Source organism: Prionailurus bengalensis, chromosome D3 (assembly GCF_016509475.1).
Source record: "Prionailurus bengalensis isolate Pbe53 chromosome D3, Fcat_Pben_1.1_paternal_pri, whole genome shotgun sequence".
Taxonomy (NCBI): Eukaryota; Metazoa; Chordata; class Mammalia; order Carnivora; family Felidae; genus Prionailurus; species Prionailurus bengalensis.
The window spans coordinates 19,699,347-19,721,771 of NC_057356.1; the positions used below are offsets into that span (position 1 = coordinate 19,699,347).

The window sequence follows — 22,425 nt, forward strand, 5'->3', positions numbered from 1 at the left end:
CACCAGAAGGAGGCTGGCCAGGCCTGGCAGCAAGCAGACAGGCAGGGAACAGAGCAAGGTGGAGACCCCAGGCTGGGAGCACCACGGGGTAGATAGCAGCCTGGCTCCTGGTGGGTGAGGGGGAGGGAGGCTCAGGCTAGGTGGGCCCAGTTAGGGGAGCAGGGACTGGGGGGTGGGATGCAGGGCAGCAGCAATATGTGGGAAGCAAGACAGGCCAGAGTATGTCTGAGGGCATTAGAAAATGCTGAGTTCAGGGCAAGGCAAGGGGGCAGCCCACCGGCTTCCTGGTTTCAGGCCAAGTCTATCATGTCCCTGCCTCCCACCTTGATGGTCAGTAAGGAACAGTTGTGCTCATGCCCTAGGCAGGGCCTCAGCACCTCAGTGCCCAGCCCTAGCCAGCCACCTGCTGACCTAGGATGCCCGGATGCTCTTCCTGGGCCTCCCCCATTGACCTATGAGCAGCTGAGCCAGAACCCTCCCCTCCAGGGCAGTCCCAAAGCTCAGGCTCTGCTCTCCCCACCTGGGAGCCTGCCCCACACAACTCTTGCCTCCTTCTTCCAACCTCTGTCCCAGCCTGGCTGCCCCCTGCAGCCTCCTCATTCTGCCATGGCCAGTGTCCTCCCCTCTAATGTCCCCATTCCCCTCATGGTAGGTCCTGGTTGGGAAGGACCCAAGGTGCCTGACAGATCCCAAGACCCAAGGGCCTCATCTCGTTTCTCCACCAGTCCATTCTCCCAGCTGGCCTCTGTGCCTGCTAGACCTGGCAATTCTGCTCCAAAGCAGGCCCTGAGTGCCGGATCTTTCCCTGGCCCACCTGCCTCTGTGGCCAGGGGCCCTATAAGCACCTCTCACACCACCTCTCCCTCTCAGTAGAAACTTCATGTGCCCCCAGTGCTTCCAGGATGATGAGTTTCATCCCAGCTGTGTGGCCTGGGCACTTGACTCCACATTACAGAGCCTGTCTCTCACCGGTCACAAGCATCTGTTAGAGATGAAGTGTTCAGTGCAGAGCCTAGTCCCCAGCCAGTGGCAGCCAGTGCCCCAGTGTCCTCATCACTTGTGGGTGCCTGTCCCCTGAGGCCTGGAGCAGCACAGTACCCTGCATACCACGGGAACTCAGTAAGCACTGGTGGGAGAGAGGAAGGGAAAGACTCAGGCTTGAAGAGACTGAGGAACTTTGCTGCTTTTCCACAGTCCCATCAGACTGAGAATGGGGGACATGCTGGGTATGTATCCCGTGTAAGCAGAGGTCAAGGAAGGGATCTGAGCAGCAGTGAGTTCCACATTGTGGAATTACATGGGATTTTTTTCTTCTTTGCATTTTACCATATTTCTTGTATCTTCTTGATGAACTTTTGTTGTAAGAAAGGTTTTATAAACAAGAGTCAGGGCTTTAACAAGGCCCTGTCTCTCATGCTACCCAGGACTTGCCTCTCTCCACCCTGGACTCTGAGTATGTGGAGCAGGGACCCAGTGGCTGTTCCTTGGTCCCTACTGATGACCCAGAAGCCCCCTGGGTGTAGAAAGGAGTCCAAAGTCCCCAGCAGCTGCCGCCCAGGGCACCACTCCTGCAGGAGTGCTGATGCCCTCCTTCCTGAAGGCAATGCCAGACAGGCCGGGGGTGCCCCATGTTGTCATTACTGTTTTCCTCAATTTGTGCTTGAAAATCTAAGGTACACCCAGGCCCCAAGTGACCAATTCTCTCTCAGTTGGTTAATGACAGGGACAAAGATCATCCAGAAGGGCAGGTTCCTTCCACCGTTTACTGTCACCTAGACTAGCAGCAACAAGGCACCAGGTCTCCATGCCTTGGGGCACCCTGCAGTGACCCCAATCTTGGGACATGGTCTAGCTCAGACAGGTGACATGGCCTGAGGTCGTGCAGACCAGTCCTCTGCCTCCATGCAGAGCTGCACCCAAACAGACCAAGACATTGGCCGCTTCCTTGCAGTGCTGCACATGATCGCCCCGCCTCCAGATCCTTCTCAAACCCAAATCCTTCCCCTTGCAGCTTCGGCCCGCGGACCTCTCCAGGCCCAGCACAGGCTGTGCTCTGGAGGGCTGGCTCAGTCACCCCAGCCTGCTCATCAGTGGCCCCCTCGCCTTGCTCCTATACCAGAACTCCGCCTATTCTTCACAGGCCAGCTCACGCGTGGCTGCCACCCCGCCAGCAGGGCACCTTGTCCCTGCCTGTGGCCTGAGTCTCTTTCTACTGTGTCCTTTCTTTCTCTGGTCTCTCCTGCCAGGCTGGGGTTTCCTTAAAAAATGGTGATGCCCTTACCAAACACCATATACAAAAATTAACTTAAAGCAGATCAAAGACTTAAATGTAAGACCTAAAACGACAGAATTCATAGAAGAAAGCATAGGTCAAGAGCTGCATGAACTTGAATTGAACAATGATCTCTTGGATATGACACCATAGGCACAGGCAACAAAAGAAAAAAATAGCAGGGGCACCTGGGTGGCTCAGTTGGTTAAGTGTTTAACTTCGGCTCAGGTCATGATCTCATAGTTTGTGGGTTCAAGCCCCACATCAGGCTCTGTGCTGATAGCTTAGGGCCTGGAGTTTGCTTTGGATTCTGTGTGTGTTTCTCTCTCTCTGCCCCTCCCCCACTCATGCTCTGTCTCTCTCTCTCAAAAATAATAAACATTAAAAAAATTTAAGAAAAGAAAAATTAGAAAAACAGGACTCCATCAAAAATAAATTTTGTGCATAAAAAGGCACTATCAACAGGTAAAAGGGCAACCTACAGGATGGAAGAGACTACATGCAATTCCTATATCTGATAAAGGATTAATATCTAGAATATACAGAGAACTAAAACTTGGCCACAAAACAACCTGATTCGAAATTGGGTAAAGGACTTGAATGGACGTTTCTCTGAAGAAAATAAATGGCCAAGAAGTACATGAAAAGAAGCTCAACATCACGGACCATTAGGGCAATGCAAATCAAAACCACAGTAAGATATTACCTCATACCTATACAAATGACTACTATATTGAAAAAAAAAACAACAAGAAAAGAATAAGCAGAAATTAGATCCCTTGTTCAGTGTTGGTAGAAATATAAAATGGTGCAGCTGCTATGGAAAACAGTATGGCGGTTCCTCCTCAAAAAATTAAAAATAGAAGGGCGCCTGAGTGGCTCAGTCAGTTAAGCGTCTGACTCTTGATTTCAGCTCAGGTCAGGATCTCATGGTTCATGAGTTCGAGCCCCATGTCAGGCTCTGCACTGATGGTGTGGAGCCTGCTTGGGGTTCTCTCTCTCCCTCTTTCTCTGCCCCTCCTCCACTTGCTCCCTCTCTCAAAATAAATAAATAAACTTAAAAAAAAAGTAAAAATGGGGCGCCGGGGTGGCTCAGTCATTTAAGCATCGGACTTCAGCTCAGGTCATGATCTCACACTCCGTGAGTTCAAGCCCCGCATCGGGCTCTGTGCTGACAGCTCAGAGCCTGGAGCCTGCTTCACATTCTGTGTCTCCCCCTCTCTCTGCCCCTCCCCTGCTCATGCTCTGTCTCCCTCTGTCTCAAAAATAAATAAAAACATTAAAAAAATTTTTTTAAGTAAAAATAGGATTACCAGCAATTCCACTCCTGGGTATTTACACAAAAGAATGGAAATCAAGGTCTTGAGGACATTTTTGTACACCTGTGCTCATAACCACATTATTCACAATAGCTAAGAAGTAGAAACAATCCAAGTGTCCGTTGGCAGATAAATGGATAAGTAAAATGTGATGCACCCATACAAGGGAATATTATTCAGCTTTTAAAATGAAAGACACGTGCTTCAACATGGATGAACTTTGAGGACTTTATGCTCAGTGAAATAAGCCCGTCACAAAAGGACACTGTATGATTCCACGTATATGAGATCCTTAGAGCCATCAAATTCAGAGATAGATGGTTGCACAACATTAGTAATGTATTTAATACCACTGAACTGTACACTTAAAAATGGCTAAAATGGTAAGTTTTACATTACATCTTTTTAACACCCAAAAAAACCCCCAAACAATAACTAAACAAAACAAAACAAAAAAACACACAAGTCTTACGGGTAAGTCACTCCAAAAATAAAAATAGTGAGGAGGCCAACTTGTGCAAGAGAAAGAGGCAGGCTCCTGCCTGGTCCTGGCTTCACCCACCAGTGGAAGGTCACTTAGGGCCCACATCATCCGTCCTGTGGACTGGAACACCTGACCTAGTGGCCCTCAGCTGGTACCAAGATTCTTGAGAGGGTGAATCTCGCAAACCCAGCCTTCAGTCCAAAGCTGCCTTATCCAGGGAGGTGTGACTTGTGTTTTGGAATGACCCCAAGGCTAAGGGCCGAGCTTCTGAGAATCAGGAGAGCAGTTTGGGGGTAGTGGGCGGGGAGCCTGGGGCTGGCCACGTGGTCCTTGACCAGGGCAGCCACAAGGGAACATGGGAGTAGAGGGGAAAGAAACACAGCCAGGTGGCGACTGTGTGCACTGGGCCAAGTCTGGGAGCTTCTGCCATCTGCATGGGGCAGCCCCCAACAGTCACATCCGAGGTGGGTCCCTCTATTAGAGGTACCCTCTTCCTTCAGATCACCAGAATCAAACAAGCAGAAGGCCCACTCGGAATTCTCCCTGCAGCTCTGCAGGGCTCAGCCACATTCCAGGGTGTATAGAACTGGTGGTGGGGAACAGGGATGTGCACTGACATAGGGAGGGAGGCCTGTGAACAGGAGCTTTGGCCAAGGTCCAAATGGGACCTCAAGACAATCCCATTCTGAGGGTCAGCTTCTTTGCCTTTATGTGAGGCTCCTGCCAGTCCTATCTCTTTTAGTCTACTCTGGGCTTTAGTGGGCTTCTTTAGGACTCCCCGTCAACCTAAAGACAAAGGGCCAAGGGCAGGACGACCACATTGTTCCCTGGTTCAGTAAGTGCTCACGGTTCCCCAGGGCCTGACACCCACAATCCCCCACCACAGCACTGCTGGGTCTGGCTGGAAACTGAGCAAATGGGTGAGGGAAAGAGTGCCAGGCAGAGGAAAGGCATGTGCAAAGACCCTGTGGGCGAGGGGAGAGATGAATCACGGTGTGACTGGGGAGATGAAGGAAGGTCAGAGTGGCTGGACAGAGAGAGGAGTCACAGGTGAGAGGACGAGGCAGGGTTGATCAGAGGTGCCCACTGTGTAGGTGCATATTTGTGACCATGTGGGTTGAGTGTGTGTGTGTGTGGGGGGGGTTGCACACTTGCAGATGTGTGTATGTGCCTGTTTGCAGGACTGTGTATGTGTGTGTGTAAGCACTGGTCTAGGTATGTGCCTGTGTGCAGGTCCGTGTATGTGTGTGGGAAAATGTAAGTGCGTGCCCAGGTCTGTGTGTGGCTAGCTGTGGTGTGCCTGCAGCAGAGTGTACAGGGAGAGAAGGTATGGGTTACAGTGTGGAGCTGGGCTGAGGTGAGCGAGAGGGGCTGAGGGGAGGAGTCAGGGGTTACTTACCACTTACTGGGGCTGGGGCTTTGAGCCTGGCATTGGGGTGGGGTTAGGGGGCACTGTTGAACGAAGCCAAGACCCATGCCTGAGTTTTCACAGATGGAGGGAAGTCAGAATCAGGCCAAAGGCAGCAAATTGATGGAGAAGGGTGCCAAGCTGCAGAGTCGGGTCGGGGGCGCTGGGGTGAAGGCTGCAGGTCTGTGAAGGTGGGCAGAGCCTGCTTCCTGACAAGTGACAGGTGACCATGAGCAGATGGTGAGGGGAGTGTAACTGCTGGGTCAAAGGCCCTGAGGTGAGAATGCGCCTGGCCAGTCTGAGAGACAGGAAAGAAGGTGGGTAGCTGGCATTGAATGTGAGGGGCTGACAGTAGGAGGTCACTGTAAGGGGTTCTGCTGTTTCTCTGAGCAAGTTGGAAGCCAACCAGAGTGTGAGTGAGGAGTGCCCTGTCTGAATAGAACAGGGTGGGCTCCTACATGTAGTTATCCAGGTGACAGGGCAGCAGCATGGGCAAGGGCTAGGGGAGGGGGAGGCAGGGCTGTATGGTGGACAGTGCCTGGTGACGGAGTGGGGTTGGTAACACTTATGTCCACTACTGTCCTTGCTCACGGCTGAGTTAAGGGCCAGGACAGAGCAGGGCAGAGCAAGGCTGTGCAGCACCTTGCTTTTCTTGTGTGCATTTGTGCATGCTCCCCTACAGAGGAAGAGAGCCTAGGGCCAAGGTCACCAAGGTGTCGCCCAAGCCAGGCTAAGCCAGGGGTCTCCAAGGAGAGAAGACAGCTTATCAGCTTACAGGCCTGGAGAAGGCCTGGCCTTGGCGGGTGGGACTCGCTCATCACCAGGAGGGAGGTGGAAACAAGAAGCCAAGCCCCTCACTCTGCGGACTCCCTCCCTACCCAAGGAAAGCCCACTCCAAGCTGAGATGCTGAGTCCTGGGCTATCAGAAAGGGGTAAATCGGGGGTGGGGGGCAGAATTTGGTCCCATTGAGGAGGTAGGCCCACATCTAGACTGAATAAATGGAGAAGCATGGTTGTGTTTGATGCCCAAGCAGAAGCCACTCAGATGGCCAGCTGTGGGCGAACAGGGGTAGAACCCCAGAGGCAGAGGGCAGCCCAAGTCTCAGGGCCAGCAGGCAGGGTGAGACCACATACCCAGGGTACCAGCAGGCCCCCGGTTTTCTTGCAGACATGACACACGTGCCCCTTGGAGAGTGCTCAGCCCCAGTGTGGGGATCAGCAAGCAGTCTGAGGTCCTGGGCCTTTCCATTCCCCCAGAGCTGCCCACTTGTCGCCCCCCATGGAGGCCAAGCATCAGCCTGCCTGGGCAGGGCTATGACTCAGCACTACTGTCCCCTGGCCCCGCACCCCACCCCAGCTTGCTCAGACACCTTCTGCTCTGGCAGCAGCGGCTCTCCCACCTGCCAGCTCCACCTTGGCACCTGGCAGCTGCTCTATGGTGACCTGGAGTGGGAGGAGGGTGGAGGCCCAGCCTGGGTGTCTGTGACTTCAGGCCCTTCCTTGTATAAGGGCATCTGGGCAAAGCAGGGAAGGCTCTGCCCCAAGTCCCAGTAGCCTCATGTCTTAGGGTTTGCAGGCACTGTCAGGAGAGGCATGTTGGGGTACCCTGACATATTGGGGTCCACATGCCTCTCCTGCTTACTGGCCTTGGCTTGCAGGTCAGAGAGGCTCCCATCACCTTCTAGGGGCAAACCCGCCCATGTTGTTTCCATCCCATGTTGTTTCCATCTTCTTCTAAAGAGCGGGTCTCCCTCCCCGCCCTCCGGAACCGTCATCCCTGCGTCAGCTCCCACCGTGGCTTTATTTTAGAAACACAGGGTCCGGAAAAGCCTCTGCCTGTACAGTCACTGATTATCGGTTTTCCTCCCCTCTTAGTAAGGAAATGTTTCCCACTGCCCTTTCATGCCTGGCGCACTAGAATCCAGTGTTCTACTTTTGGTCAACATTTGTGCACACTCCTTCCTGCCTGAGTGTCATGCACTGGGGTTCCTTGTCTGCACCCCGATTTAGGTCTTCTAGAACCCAACCTGGACCTGCAGGGGTCTTCTTAGTGGCTCTTCTGTGGTCTCGCATAAGCTGATGTACTTTCACTGCCCTGTTCTTGTGCTGGTTTGGACTTCCCTCCCTTTCAATTCCCCACTTCTCCCCTGTCTGAACACGGTGAGGCCCAAGCTGGTATGTCACCCTCTCTAGCACTGCTGTGCCCACCAGCCAGCACCCTACGGGTGTGTTACTGGCCCCGTCTGCATGCATCGCCCTAATGGTCTGGTTGCCAGAGCCTGGCAGAATCTTCACGGTGCCGTATCCTTGTGTCCTTGGACCGTCAGGGATAACTATGGGCTGGGCCTGGGGAGGGTCTGTCCCAAGGAAGCTGGGCATCGTGGTGTCAAGGCCAGGCTTGGCTTCACTTTCCAAGCCCACACTCTGCCTCCTTAGGCTGCTGAGGCCAGCCATGGTGGGGGACACAACCGGCATCTCTCTCATGTGTGGGTCAGCCCTTCCCCTTCCATATGTGGGACAGGTGGTGCCCACCTGTCCTCATACACACGTCCTGTCGAATTGGCCTTATAGCGTCCCAGGGACATGGGTATGACCATACACATGTAGGAACTAGGGTTTGAGGAGCAGGGGGTGCTTCCTCAGGGCTGCCTGGCTGGCAGCCTGTGGGGCTCAGCCTCCACTGGGGCCTCCGATTTCTGTCCCCACGACACAACCCACTTACCTGCTGTGACTTACTCAAAGTTTCTCTTTAAATTGACTTGCATTTTTAAGTACTTTAAAAATGACTTCATATTCATACTTAAATGGAAGCTGAGGTTGCTGTAGGCAGAAGGAACCTAAACTGTAAGCTGGTGTCGCTGCTGCCTGCAGGGACGCTGGCCATGGAAGGGCCAGCGGGGCGCTGGCTGTTTGTTAAACAACTGGGATTAGCGCGCTGGAGGGTGTGAGAGCCACACTGGCACCAAACTGAGATTTTCTCCTTGAAGGAAAGGGATTGAGAGAGAAATGAGAAAGGATTACCCTCCTCACGGGGAGGGCAGCTGCTGCTCACAGCTGTGGCCTCAGGCCACCTTGTATGATCTGGAGGTGCAGATGGATACACAGGGAACCCAGGCCCAGAGGTCCTCTAGCTGGGACCCCCGGGCTGAGACAGTGGGGTAGGAGTGCCAGCCCTACATCCCTTGTCTTCACTTAGGCCAGAGACCATCTCTCATCTCAGGAAAGAATACCACTCTGACCTCAGGAAGTCACCCCCTCTTCTGCTCAGTTCCATCTGCCTGTTCATCAGGGCACCCTCTGCTGCTTCTCTCATCACTAAATGACCTAGCACGAGGTGCAGTGGGCATCTGTAACCAGGCCTGAGGCCTTCTACACTCAGATCCAAATGGGCAATCAATCAATCAATCAACCAACCACTAGGCCCCAGACGATCATCACTGCACCCTCTGGGAATCAAGCCTAGTGTGTGGCAGCTCAGCTCTGGACTCGGGGACATGGCAGGGGAGGCGTGGAACAAGCTGAGTCTGTGCCTGGAGGAGCTCATATCCTGGCTGGGGAGACCATGAGCAAATAAGTGTGAGAGGCCATTTTTGATAAATGGCAGCGCCGTGGAGAAGAGGGAGCAGAGGCATGTGGCGGGAAGATCCAGGGAGGTGACAAGACACGATTGTAAGAAGCCACTGTCATGTAAGGGTGGGAGAGGGGGCCAGAGCAGGAGGCAGGCAGGGTGAGGACACCTGAGGGGGACACTGCCACAACTGCTCAGTTGGGCAGCAAAGACCTGCCTGGCCTGGGCCCAGCTCACAGCAGGCCCACCTGAGCAACATCCTTCCCATGGTTCCCTAGGGAGTGGCTCAGTGACGGCTGCCATGGCAGGGACCAACTCCTCCCAGGGGCCAGAGGGCAGAAACTGTGCCCACTGAGACCTTATTTCTCCCATGAAAGTGCCTTTGGTGGTGGTGATGGCGGGTGCATCAACCTGCACCCAAGAACTGTGGGCAGTCTGCTGCCAGTCCCTAGGTGGGACCCTGGACATGTGGGCTCCCCAGAAAGGCCGGCAAGGCAAGGCCCAGGAGTACGGCTGAATGCAACATGTTTCCCCCACTTTAGAGCTTGTGGGCCTGACCAGCATCACGTATAGCAGAATCTGGGTCGGCCCATTCCAAATGCTCCAATGGTTTTGGACACAACAACACATATTTCTGGACTAAAAAGTCTTATCTTCCTGAGGAGATAAAAGCCCCTGCTTGCCTTGGTGCCAGTAACACTGGATGGAGGACAGGGATAGGCCACCCTCCTAGGAGCTGCCCTCTGGGGAAAGCTGGCCACCACACCCCACCCCTTCCTTCCTGGGATCCCCCACCCCCCACCAGAAGCCTGGTCCCTGTCTCCCTGGCTGCGTTCCCCACTCCCCTGTCACAGTGCCCTGTCCCAGCCCACCCCACTGAAAACATCCCCCTCTGGGGCCAAGCAAGAGCAGAGCCCCCTCACTGTCGCAACACCAGGCAGCCCCCTTGGAGCCTGAGGGACTCGGTGGAGACTTGCCGCCTGGCCCTGTGTGACCTTGAGCTAAGTATCATGTGCTACTGGCTCGGCACTGGGACTGGACTTCACCCCGGGAGAGTCCAGCAGGGATGCCCAGGACTGGCCCTTCATAGGCCTCTGGGCCGCTGGCTGCCTTGCAGGTGCCTGCCCTGAGCATACCCACCATGCCCTCAGGTCGGTCTGACCTCCTATTCGAGGCCCACCTTACCCTCCCTCTCCTTCTCTGTTGCCAGCTCTGTAAAGATGTGTAGAACAGATGGATGGGTAGATGGACGAACACCAAAAATTACTGGTTCACAGCTCCAAAGCTTCCCAGCACTCCCTTCTGAGTGGGTTACCTCACATGACCTTGCCTGGGGTCCTGTGTGGTCTACTGCCGTCCACGCGGGGCCTCTGAGACCCCAGCAGGGGACTCTGACCCCTCTGCCGGTGCCTACCCTCCCCCAAATGTCCCAGGGCATTTCACCCACCCCTCCCCAAACTGCAGGCAAGAGTCCTCCTGAGCCTTCCTGCCTCCCCCTCCTACCACCCCTGGGAGTTCACCCTGCCCTTTCCCGCCTCAGCTGGTTTGTAATCCCACCAAAAACTCTATCCTGACCGTTTCTCATCCTGCTGAAAATAAGAGAGGAGCCCGGGGAAGGCATGGGGGGAGAGAGCACACCCGTGCACCCCACCCCTCCCACCCTGTGCACCAGCATCTCCTGGTCTCTCTCACACTGAGAAACCCCACACTTCCCTTTAAGTTGCTCCTGGACTCTCCCCTGGAGTGGTCCTGAGGAAGGGGCTTCCAGGTTGGCTTGCCCAGGAGAGAACTCTACAGTGTGGGCAAGCAGACCTTCCCCTGCCCTTGTCTGTTACTGACCCATCATTTACAAGCTTTTCAGGTAAACAGACCTACCCCTCCTTGTTCTAAGGTTAAAAAAAACAACAAAAAACCAACCCTGTAGATCCCACCAGGGGTGTGTGCGTGCATGAGTGTGTGTGTGTGTGTGTGTGTGTGTGTGTGTGTGTATTTATTATAGGTATATTTTCAAGATCGGTTAATGACCAAAAGTTGCCATCAAAGTTGGGACTTCTGGCTGGTTGGCATATTGAAATATGACTTAACACAGGGAGTCATAAGAAATGATAATACGAACTTTAAACATTTTAATTTAACTTAAGACAGATAATCATACATTCCTTTGCCAATTTTGGGGGCGGGCCATCTTTTCTCAGAGCACAGTCTCACTTATTGGAGTCACTGTCACTGTTCCTTCTCAAACCAGAGCACATTATGTGTGAGGTCCAGTTGGCTTTCTCCGGGCAGTGTGAGGTTGCAAAGTACCCAGGACCTGAATCCTAGGTTGTCATGGCTCTCTGCCTCCAGTCTCACAGTTTGGTCTTGCCCAAACCAAACCTAATCACAGCTTGTACTGAGGCTTTCCAAAGCATCCACTGAATTTCCACAGAATTCCTCTTTACGTTCATATTTCATCAGTGTGTATGGTGTTCAAGGATGTAGTCACAATGACAAGTACAACTGGCACACACAGGTTTGGGCCAAACACCAGTGACTCAAAGGGATGGCTGCCAAAGTGCAGGACACTGGCTGCCTGCTGTTCTGGAGCATTCGGCCGGCACGCTTTATCGTGAGAACAGAGCACGCCCATTCATCCAGTGAGCATTGGTGACGGGGGTAAAAGGGTTAGAGCTTGCTTAGAGGACCAAGATTTCTACAAGTTCGTAAATGACTCTGCATTTCATTGATCACAACAGCTTCTTTGAAAAAATGGTAGCATGTGCACACGTGAGACACTTCTGTGCTGGGGAAACAGGACTCTGTGTTGGGTTCTTTGCAGCCACTCCACAGCTACCGGGCCTCAGGCCATTGGATTAGCTTATCCATGTCCCCCCAGCCTGCCTGACCGGCCTGGCACAGGCAGACCCACAGCGAGTCTCCTCTTAAAAGCAGCCCCCCTTTCTTTGCCTCTTCCCAGCTCCCTGCTTATTTCGGAGCCAGAGTCTGAGCAGATGGGGGAAGGACCAAGGTTGGGTGCACAGTGTCCCCAGCTGCAGAGAGGCCCCAACAAATGGCTCTACCCCAGCTAGGCAGCCTCTCAGCCTTAGGGCACTGAAGACGGCCAGGGAGGCCCTTCCCTATGGCCCTGTACTGTCCTGTGGCTCTAGATGCCCTCAGCCTTCTAGCCCACAGCTGCTAAGGCTGACGAGATGAGATGTGATAGCATCGCCTGAGGAACACTGACTCAGGAGGAAATCAGGCCAGAGATTTCTGAGCCAAGAGTAAATAAATAAATAAAAATGAAAAGGTTCCACATACAAGGAGGAGGGAGGCACAGATGTGCAGGGAAGACATGTGGCCTTTACTAAAAGCCGAGTGGAAGGGGTTGCTGCCTGGGGTGGAGCCTGGCTCCCGGTTTCCATAGGGAAGGTAACTGCTGACTTTTAGTCAGGCCCGTGGGCTGGGTAAAGACTCTGATTTAACCACTCTGGGTCTCTTGCCCTGCAATTTCCTGCCTCTGAGTGTGGAATCCCAAGATCCTACCCCCCACTCCAGCCACCACCCCCCCAGGCCAGACCCTCTCTGCTGAGGGCTCTATGGACCAGGCAGTGTATAGCTCCTTCCCCGAGCCCCTTCTGCCTCCGTGCAGCTCTTTTTTTTTTTTTTTTTAAATCTTTCTCACCTGAAAGGTGAGCACCACCCTTTTTCTTCCTTGCCCTTCCCCACAGCCTGCTTCCCAAGCCTTCTGAACTCACGTAGGCCTGCAGGCTGTGAGTCTGGGGCCCCTGCAGGTCACTCTCAGTGGCTGGCACTGGTCCTCCCATCTATGCCGGGCGAGCCCTAGGAGTCTCTAAGTCTGCGGTAGCCTCTGACCCTGTTGATGAAGTTCTCAAAAAGCAGAGCCTGAGATGGCGATTCTTGGGCATGTGACTGGTCCAGGGAGCAGGTTCCGGAGACAGGGAGACAGGACAGGGCCAGGCAGGGAACCAGGCAAAGGTGTGGTTTCAGCCACCTTCTTGGTGTGGCCTGATCCCAGGGAGCTGTGGAGCCTAAATGAAATCAAGGCTGTCCCACCTTGAGGGACAGGACAGGGCCTCCCAGGGCCCAAGGCTCTTTTCCAGCAAGGGGTGCAGCTGTGAGCAGGCAACACTGATGTGGTAGGGGACAGTGTGCCAGCAGGAAAGGGGATCTGGGGGCATATGTGGCATGTGTCTACTGCATGCTCTGCTCTGCATCCCTCTGTCCCCTGCCCCCACTCCTTCTGACAGAACCCAGTGCCTCAGGTCAGGGCTAGGCCTGGCTGGCCTCAGAGGAGCCCTCTGTCTGAAATCCAGCCACCAGCCTCCAACCCCCCAGCCCCTCACTGGGACTGCCACAGTGACCTCTCAGGCACCCTTGCTCTCTCCTGGCCCCTGCACTCTGTGCTCCCCCAGGAGCCAGGGGGATCCTTGTCAGACTGTAAGACAGAGCATCTCTCCTGTGCTCAAAACCTTCCCACAGCTGGCCATCTTAGTTCTGAGCCAGAGTCTGAGTCCTCCCAGGGCCCCAGGGCTCTGTGACCCTGCATCTCCCCCCGCCCTGCCGTGCCCCCTCCACTTTCCACACTGGGTGCACTGGCCCTCCTGCTGTCCCTTGAGTATCATCCACAATCTCAACTCCGGGCCTCTGCACTGGCTGTTCCCTCCACCTGGAACACTCTTTGTCCAGAAAGCCAATCCATTCTTTCCCCAAATGGCTCAGATGTCCCCAACTCAAGAAGCCTCCCTTGCCCATTCTATTTATGACTCCCCAAACATCCCACAACACTGTGTTTTCTACCAGGGCACACAGCTTCCTTACCGTGTTTACTGCCCCCCCTTGCCCCCATCACACTTACCCCGCTCCCCATTCACACTTGTGAATGCTGGCTTCGCAGGGCAGGGATGTTGGTCTGTGTGCCAATGATGTGTCCTACAGGCCCAGGAGTACCCAGCAGGAAGCAGGTGCTAATAAATCCACCCCAGCCCTTTGTACTGAATGAGGGAGGGGCCAACTCATCACAGGGAGGGGACAGCCAGGGACTTCTGGGAAGTCTTCTGGAAAGGCCCTGGGCTTCCCCCAGATGGACACGGTAGATGTGTGGCCACCTCCCACCTAGTCTTGGCCAACCCTGATACTGCTCTGCCTCTGAGCCCTCAGCCCAGATGTCCCTTCATCTGGTAAGCCCATCAGAACTGGGCTTCCGTTGCTGCCACCGGAAACTTGCCCCCACCCCAACTCCATCCCTCCCTCAAGGCCCTGAGGCCCCTTCACAAACCCTGGTCCTCACCCTTGGCCTCCCCACCCAGCTCCAGCCTTTCCGTGCCAGTGACAGAACACAGCCTGGGGTTGCAGCTCTTCCTCTGCCCCAGTCCTCAACAGCCACAGTGGCCATACCCCCACACCCCCTCCACACCGGTCTTCCACCCCTCGCCCGCTCCAGGAGAGCCCCAGAACAGCCAGCAAGACAAGACGAACACACCCAGAAACTCAGGCCATGTAGGAACCGAGCCCAGTTGAGGAGCTGGAGGAGCTAGGGCAGGGATGGTGGGTGCAGTGTGGCTGTGGGGCTTCCTGGAGGAGGCGGGTGGGGTTGGGGCCTCAGACAGCACTGTCAGTGTTTTTGCGCCCTCTTCCCTGCCATGAGGTGCGGCAGGGCTGGGGATGTGCGTGCATACGTGCATGGTGTTATCATAGAGGAAATCAATGCCTGGCACTGGCCCAGTGTTTAAGGGAAATGAATAGATTTTGGCCGAGGACAAAGAGAGTTTGATTAATCAAAAATTGGATAATGGAGGCAACACTCTAATTATTTTTCTTCCCAGCATTTTATCGAGAAATATGTTTGCACAGCATATCAGAGGTAACAGAGTGGGTGAGGGGGGGGGTGACCATGCTGGAGGAAAGCCCAGCCTGGGGACAGGGCCACCGCACCCCACATGTGCTGATGTGGAGGCTGGCTGGCTGGTCCTGGTGGTTACTCCATGGGGCCATAGGAAGCAAGAGGGGACACGTGGTGCAGGCCTGAGGCTGCACACAGCTGTCACTGCTTGGGTCACAGCAAAAGGGGTGGGCAGGGTTGCTTGCTGACATGGTGGCCAGGGGGAGTGGAGGTGTGGCACCACCAGCTCAGGTCACCGGGACCTCCTGCAGGGTGAAGGCTGCAGGTGTCAAGTACTCCAACCCATGGTCAAGGAGGGTCTTTGGAAGTCCCTTTGGGCAGTTTGGAGCAGTTTCCCATGTTCACCTTGGTGAGCTGCCCTGTGGCTGAGGTCAGACAGGACAACCGGGCCCCACAGGACCTTCTCATAGCCCTCCCTTGTCACTCACCTCTTCCTCCTGCACTGTCCCCACCACTACAACACCGTTTCTGTGGTCACCCAGTCTCCTAATTCCAGGCAGCCTTCTTGGAGCTCAGCATGAGGCTCACTAAATTGCTCATTCATTCATTCATTCAGGGTACAGAAAGAGGCTGCCATGGGAAGAGACATGCGTAGGGTCCTGGGTTGCCTGTTAGACTCAGGAGGCTGGTGGAGGAAGCACTGAAGAGGAGACGAGTCCTCACCTCATCTGGGGGGGTCAGAGTCGGTGTCCGGGAGAAGGGAGAGATGAAGGAGAGATGAAGGATGAGCTGAAGCTTCTAGGCAAGAGTGAGGGTGTAGTGGGCGGGGTCAGCCAGTCCTTGGCAAACACATCTGAGTCTAAATCCTCCCTCCAATACCCACCGTGGACATCACTCGTCAACCATGACCACTTTCCCTCTGAGTCATAACATAGCCCCAGAATCCTTCTCAACACTCTGTGCTTTGGACAGTCACTCCAGAGTTGGTACAAGAAATGAAAACTATCTATACCCTTGACCAAGGCCAATTTAAAGGTGAGGACACTAGACCCAGACAGTGAAGAGGCTTCCCCAGCGTCAGCATTACAGGCAGAGCTGGGACTAGAACCCAGGTCTCCTGATTTCCTCTCCAGTGCTTTCCCCCCTGCACCAAGCGGCTCTGCTGAGCTGGTCTTGGGGCACAGGCCATAGAAAGGCCATTCAGCCATCACATGGTCACTGCAGACACTGTGTTCCTTTCCTACCACCAGGATCTAGTCTTGCTCTCTTACAACAGTTTCCTATGGACATGCCCCTATTTGTCATGACCATATGAAACCTCTACGTCTGACCAAGGACTTACCAGGTCATACCATGTCACTGAGGGGCCAGGTGTCAAACTGAGGCATCTGATTTCCAGTGGCAGGGACCCATGCCTATAATGGCAGCATGAGAAGTGAGGCACTCACCTGCCTTGGCTTGTGAGCAAACCACAGTCGGGCCTCACTGGTGCACAGCCAGTGGTGTCCACCTATAGGTGATTTAAGTTTGTTGGCCAAACCTTAAGGCCAAAGACACACCTCTTGGGATCCAAAGGCACAACCTCTTGGGATCAGAGGGTTGAGCTGGAGCACTGGTTCTCCAGTGTGAGGACTATAGCCACTAGGAAGCCCAGCCCTCTGCATGAACGTGGCTCAAAAGATCATGTTAGCCCTGACCACTTGCCAGTATTCATTTCCCCCTTGAACAGCCATTTCTTGAGGCCCTACTATGGCCAGGCCAGGCTCTGGGGCTGGATTCTCAGTGGCAAACAGCCGATGAAGGTCTTGACCTTACAGAGCTTACATTCAGATCCAGGAGAGAGATAGTATATAAAATAAATAAAACAGGTAATAGGTTATATTGTGATGAGTGCTAAGGGGAGAAATAGAGGCAATTACCCACTTGGGAAAGCCACCCCATCTTCCCACGTCTCAGTCTCCTTGACTATGAGGACAAAACTGAGGTAAAAATCAGCCCCTTCTTGGAGGAGTTGGTAGTGGAAAGATAAAGTGAGCCTCTGCCCTTCGAAGGCACTAGCTCACTGTAATCCACAGCAGGTTCTGCTGCTGTCCTCGTGAATGCCTGTGTCTGGGCTCTGGGGGAAATGTGCATAACTGAGCCTACTGTCCTCTGCTCCATCACCACAACCTTGACCTCCCTGGCTCACAGGGGCATAGAGCCTTGCTGAGGGTGTCAGGGCTCGGATCCTGGAACCCTGCCTGCAAAGCTCTCCATTCCAGAGGTTGGGGAGGGCTATTCAGTTGGGGCAGGGTCTCTTTCTGAAACGTTTGCTCTGACCACTGTCTGCACAGCCAGGAGAGGCACAGCCGGCCTGGACAAACCCTCGGGGAAGGGTGTGTTTCTGGCTAGAGGCTGCTGGAAGGAATGCCGGGCTTGACACTGTTTGTAAGGCCTCTCCCTGTACCGTGGTTTTTAACAGTCTCGCTTCTTAGCACTTTTTGATGGATTCTTCAGGGATGTCTCTAAAAGAGAGTTATACCTTAATTTAGAAGCAAATAACTCAAAACTCTGTGATATACCAGGTTCCTTTGGAAAAGGGATGAACTCAAGGAAGCCATTGTTGTATGAAGCCAAGTGCGTGCCAACAGGACTGCCCAGCCCTCAGCCCTTGAACCGTGCCTCCCTCCTGAGGTTAAGGGACAGAGGGGGAGGAAGCAACACTCACAGGAGGCCAGAGTGAGGCTTACAGGCTGGCTCCGACTGACCCTAGTGGCCCCAAGTGCCAAACACAGCCCGTGTGCCCAACTGCCCAAGGGAGAAGGGGGAACATGGTGGCAGGCCCGTGGAACTGCCCTCCCAGTGCCATAACCAGGCTTCATGGGCAAGCACTTGGGCAGTCAGTCAGGGACCCATGCCTCGTGTAATGCTCTACTGTCTTGAAATGTTTAATAACTTTTACCAAGGGCCCACAAATCATATAGCTGGTCCTACCCCTGTTGCTCAGTCCCCATACACTCCACGCATACCTCAGGGTTTGCCTCAGAGGCCCCGCTCTCCTGAGAACACCCTCTTCCACAGTCTTCCTCCACTCCACATGGCCACTCCACTCCACTCCACGTGGCCATCATGATTGTGCTCCCACCTCACTTGCTGGTCAATCCTTCTCAATCTCTTTTCTGGAAGCTCCTTCTCGGCTCATGCTCTGAGAGGTGAAGGCCCTGAGGCCTGACCCAGCCCCTCTGGTCCCACCTACCCTTGATCCTCAAGTGACCTTGGCCAGTCCCTGGCTTCCCATACACCTGGTGCCAAGGACTCCAGGTTTCTACCCCCAGCCTCGTTCGCCCCTCTGACCGCCACATGTGTCCATGTCTACCAGGTCTAACCTAATTTCCAATTTCCTACCTCTCATGAAGGAGTCCGCATCTTCCTTCTCTGCCAATGCCACTGCCATCCCTCCAGCTGTCCATGCTTCCCGTCCATCATTAGGTCCTCTTTAAAATAAACCCCATCCAACCACTTCTCATGACCCCTACTGCTCCCACTGCACTGGGTCAGCAGCCTCCTGCCCCTGACTGCTGTAACAGCCCCTCACGCCCCCCTCCCCCCCCCCCCCCCATCTTGCCCCCATGTCCATCAACCACACAGGTCTTTTAACAGCAGAATTAGTTTGAGTATCTCCTCTTCTCCAAGCTTTCTCTCCTCTTCCTGCCTCACTGGGGCCTGCCTGACCTCCTCCGTAAACCACCCTACCCTACTGGGCTCTGGCTACCTGGCTTTCTGGTGAGGCCTCCAGCAGCAGAAGTGGGTCAGCCTCAGTGCCTATGCACCTGCCACCCTCTTTCCTGGTGCTCTTCCTTGTCAGTCATGACTCACCCGTCACTCTCCATGGCACTGTACCAATGGCCCCTCCATGCAAAGGGACCCCCTGACCCTCTCCCATCCCCCTCCCATTTAATTTGGTTCTCTTCACAGCACCTACCTTACCTGGCATTCAGTTACCCAGGTGTTGTGTCAGCCTCTCTGAGACTACTGTGAGCACCATGAGAGCAGACGCTGCATCTGTCCTGCTCCTTGCCATATCCCTGTGCCTGGCACAGTGCCTAGTACTCGGCAGGTTCTGGTAAATATTAGCCAAAGGAATGAATGAATGTGCGAACCATTTCTGTTTCCTCGGGCTCTGTACGGAGGGCTGACATCTCCCATGTGCTCCAGGAGCCATCAGATAGTCCCTGTGGTTAGTCCCTGTCAGTTCACTACCGCGAGCATCTTCCCTGCCAGTGTGGATGCGTGTACGGGGCCAGACACACAGGGAGGTCCCATGCAGGGATAGGTGCAGGGACAGGGCAGGGAACTCTTGGCTCTGTTCATGGATGAAGACAAAGAAGCTCAGTCAGCACAGGGTTGGGCCAGGGGTGATAGGGCCAGGGCCTGACCCAGGTCTTTGGAGGCCTCAACTGGAGGGCCCCCCGAACCTGCTTTGGGGCATCTGGGCCTTTCCACGTCAATCCCCGGTCTGCCTAAGCTGTCCGGCCACTGCTCTGGGGCTGATCCTCAGCATTTGCCATGATGCCCCTATCCATTTCCTTTTGCCCTCTTTCCTGCCAACCACAGCGCCTGCAGGCCTGTGTCTGGAGGCTCAGTTACCCCAGGTTTCCTTCCTGGGGTTGTGGGAGAGCAGTATACTAATCTTCTTCCAGAGTTCTTGCAAGCCCAGCCATGGTCAGCAGCAGTGAGAACATCCTATACCCACACAGCATTTTAGGTCTTCCGAGTGCTAGCAAGAGACAGGATAGGGCTGCCTCATCCTCACATCCAGGGACGGAAGGCACGGCACACACTGCCATCACATGTATGTACGCATGAGAAAAACACACAGAAAAACACGCTGTTCAGGCCACACCCCGAGTCTCAGGCCAGCCCTCCCACCATTCAGTCGTCCATCCCAATGGCCTCTTACAGGGGCTCTAGGCAGGGGCCTCTTACAGGGGATCTTGCCAAGTCCACCTGGTTACCCAGAAGTTCCTGAAATCATCCTAGAAGCTTCTGAGATCTGGACCAAGGAATTCCTGAGACTCCACAAAACAAAAGAGCTGAGAGGTTGGGCACAGAGAGAAGAATCCATTCCATATCCCAAATCTAGCATCCCACAGACTCCTGCCAGAGTCAGAATGTGGCCTGGCAACAGGCACAAAAGTGAACTGGTTCTATCCCTCTTGGCATAATTTGCATCCCTATGAGGGCAGGCAGGCCCTGCTCTCACTGCAGCAACATGGGCTTCAGCCAAAAGCTGAAAGTGAGTGTGTGTTAGGAGTTTGGGGGGGGGGGAATGCCACATACATGAGTAACAAAGAGCCCCTTCAGAGGGAGAGCGAAAGCATCCCCGGGTATGAGCAAGTGAGCAGATCTAGGGCAGAAAGTGACACTGGCCTTCCAAGGAGGAGGGACTATGTCTTATTTGCCTCCTGTCTCAGAAAATCAACGTCTGTTAGAGGGACACACAAGAGTTTTAAACCAAATGCCAGTGTCTTGTCCCTGGAGCACGAGGAACGTTGAAGGCACACCACTTCATCTGAACATGGCCAGGTCTTCCCATTCAATCAGCCCCTAAATGGAGACTCCCAAGCCTCCCTGTTACAGTTCACAAACATCCACGCCCCAAAGGGGCAGAGTCTCCAACTAAATATCATTCTCCATCCTGGCTAGGAAGGGGGCCAGGCTGTTGGTGACCCAGTACCCTGGCCTTGCCCATGAGACAAGGTGCCTGGAAGGGCAGTCTAGGCTGCAAGGAGACCCCAGAGTCTTTCAAGCTCTTCCCCAAGCCCACCCCAGCTCCTAGGTCACAGAGCTACTCCCTTTTACAGATAAAGAAACTGTGGCCTACCTGGAATAGCCACAACTAACAAGCAGTGGGATGTTCCATTTCCCCAGCTCCTTTAGCTCCTGTGCACCTCTCATCCACCTTTCCCGCCACACCACCTATGTCTTCCCAAGCACATCCTGTGCTCCTTCCAGACCCAACTGCCTGAGTGCCCTCTCTATGGTTTGTTCCACTTTCTTCCCTCTGCCCACAATGCCCACCCCATATGTGCTCATGTCCTTCAAGCTCCAGTTCAAATGTCACTTTGCCCACAGGCCCATCTGACCCCAGCCCAGACCTCACCTCTAAGGTCCCTCCAGAGGCCCTGGCACCCACACTCAGGGTTGGGAGACATTTCTCCCCTGTGGGGTGGTGCATCGGTCTCAGGAGGGCAGGCCTAGTCCACTCCTACCTCACCGCCAGGCTCTGGGGGAGCAAATGCTCAGTAAATATTTGTTTAATCGAATTTGGCCAAGGAGCCGCCTCTAGACAGAGCCCAAGGCAGCAGGACTCACTCCCCAGAGCAGGGAAATCACTTGGGCAGAAGGGAGTCCATCGGGGGCTGGGATGCCTCACCAAAACAGGCAGACCTCGCCTACCAGGCGGGTCCCTCCATCCTGAGACAGGGACTCTAGGGAACCCTGGTCTCCGAACTGCCTTCTTCTCTCTTGTAACAGAGATCCTCAATTCTCGGCCTAGGCGGAGTCCTGCCATCATCACCAAGGCAGGCTCAGCACCGCCCTGCAGGCAGAGCCCCGGTGGATCTCCCGCAGGATACGGAGCCCCAGCCCCGAGGCCCTCACACCCCTCCCCCCCAAACACCCCAACACCCCCACCACCTTTTAAGGGAAAAAAATATTGAGCCAGGAACATATCACAATCGCAGCAGGTCGATACTCATCTCTTGCTCTAAATGCTTCCAAAAGAACCTGCTCTCTGCAAGACCGGTGACGGAAAACTGCGAGCCACTCGGCCCCGGGCCCAGGCCTCCGGGGCCCTCTCCTTCGTTTCAGCCAAGGCCACAGGTCGGCGCTCCTGCGGCCCGGGGTCGCCTCCTCCCCGCTCCCCTGGGAGGGAGACCCCGCCTCAGCGCCTCTCCGGCAGGTCTCCTGTCCCCGGCTCCGCGCGGGCGGCTTTTTTTTTTGGGGGGGGGGGGCGACGCGGCATCCCCGGCAGCCCTTGCCCACCTCCCGGGCCCGCGGCCACCCCCTCCTGCCGGCTCCTCGGCCCAGTGGCGCCCCTTCCCAGCACCTGCCCGGCCCGTGGTCTCCCCCTGTCCACCTCGCAGGCATCCCCACCCTGGTCCCCCCCACCCCGGCCGGGCATCCCTTTCGCTGCTCCCCGGCGCCCCCCGCCCAGGCGGATCCCTAGCACAAAGGCCCGGGTGGGGCCCCGGGTGGGGGTGGGGTGGACGCCCCAGTCGCGTCCCCGGCCCCCCGAGGTTCAGCGTGTGCCCCGGCCGCGGGTCCGCTCACTCACCTCCGGGCCGCCGCACGGTGCATCGGCCGAGCTGCTCCGGGTGGGGCGGGGCGGGGCGGCGAGCGCGGGCCGCGGCGCCCTCGTTCCGCACTACGCGGGCGGCGGCACCCGCGCGGGGACGTGACCGGACCGCGGGCGGCGCACACCCTCCGGCCGGCTAGGCTCCCTCCGCCCGCTCTCCCGCGCCGCCCGCCGCCCGCCCGCGGGTCCGCCCGCC

At 55.2% G+C, this 22,425-nt stretch overlaps 2 protein-coding genes across 3 annotated transcripts in view; one reads left to right on the top strand and one right to left on the bottom strand.

Annotated features, from left to right (window-relative positions):
• The window catches only part of GNAZ (G protein subunit alpha z), a 53,833-nt gene extending 31,428 nt beyond the window's left edge, over positions 1-22,405 (bottom strand). Inside the window, exon 1 of the mRNA XM_043557908.1 lies at positions 22,209-22,405. The gene's annotated coding sequence lies outside the window, so the exon portion shown is untranslated. The remainder of the gene's footprint in view (positions 1-22,208) is intronic.
• The window catches only part of RSPH14 (radial spoke head 14 homolog), an 80,656-nt gene that overhangs the window by 46,612 nt on the left and 11,619 nt on the right, over positions 1-22,425 (top strand). The gene's annotated exons all lie outside the window — the stretch shown is intronic.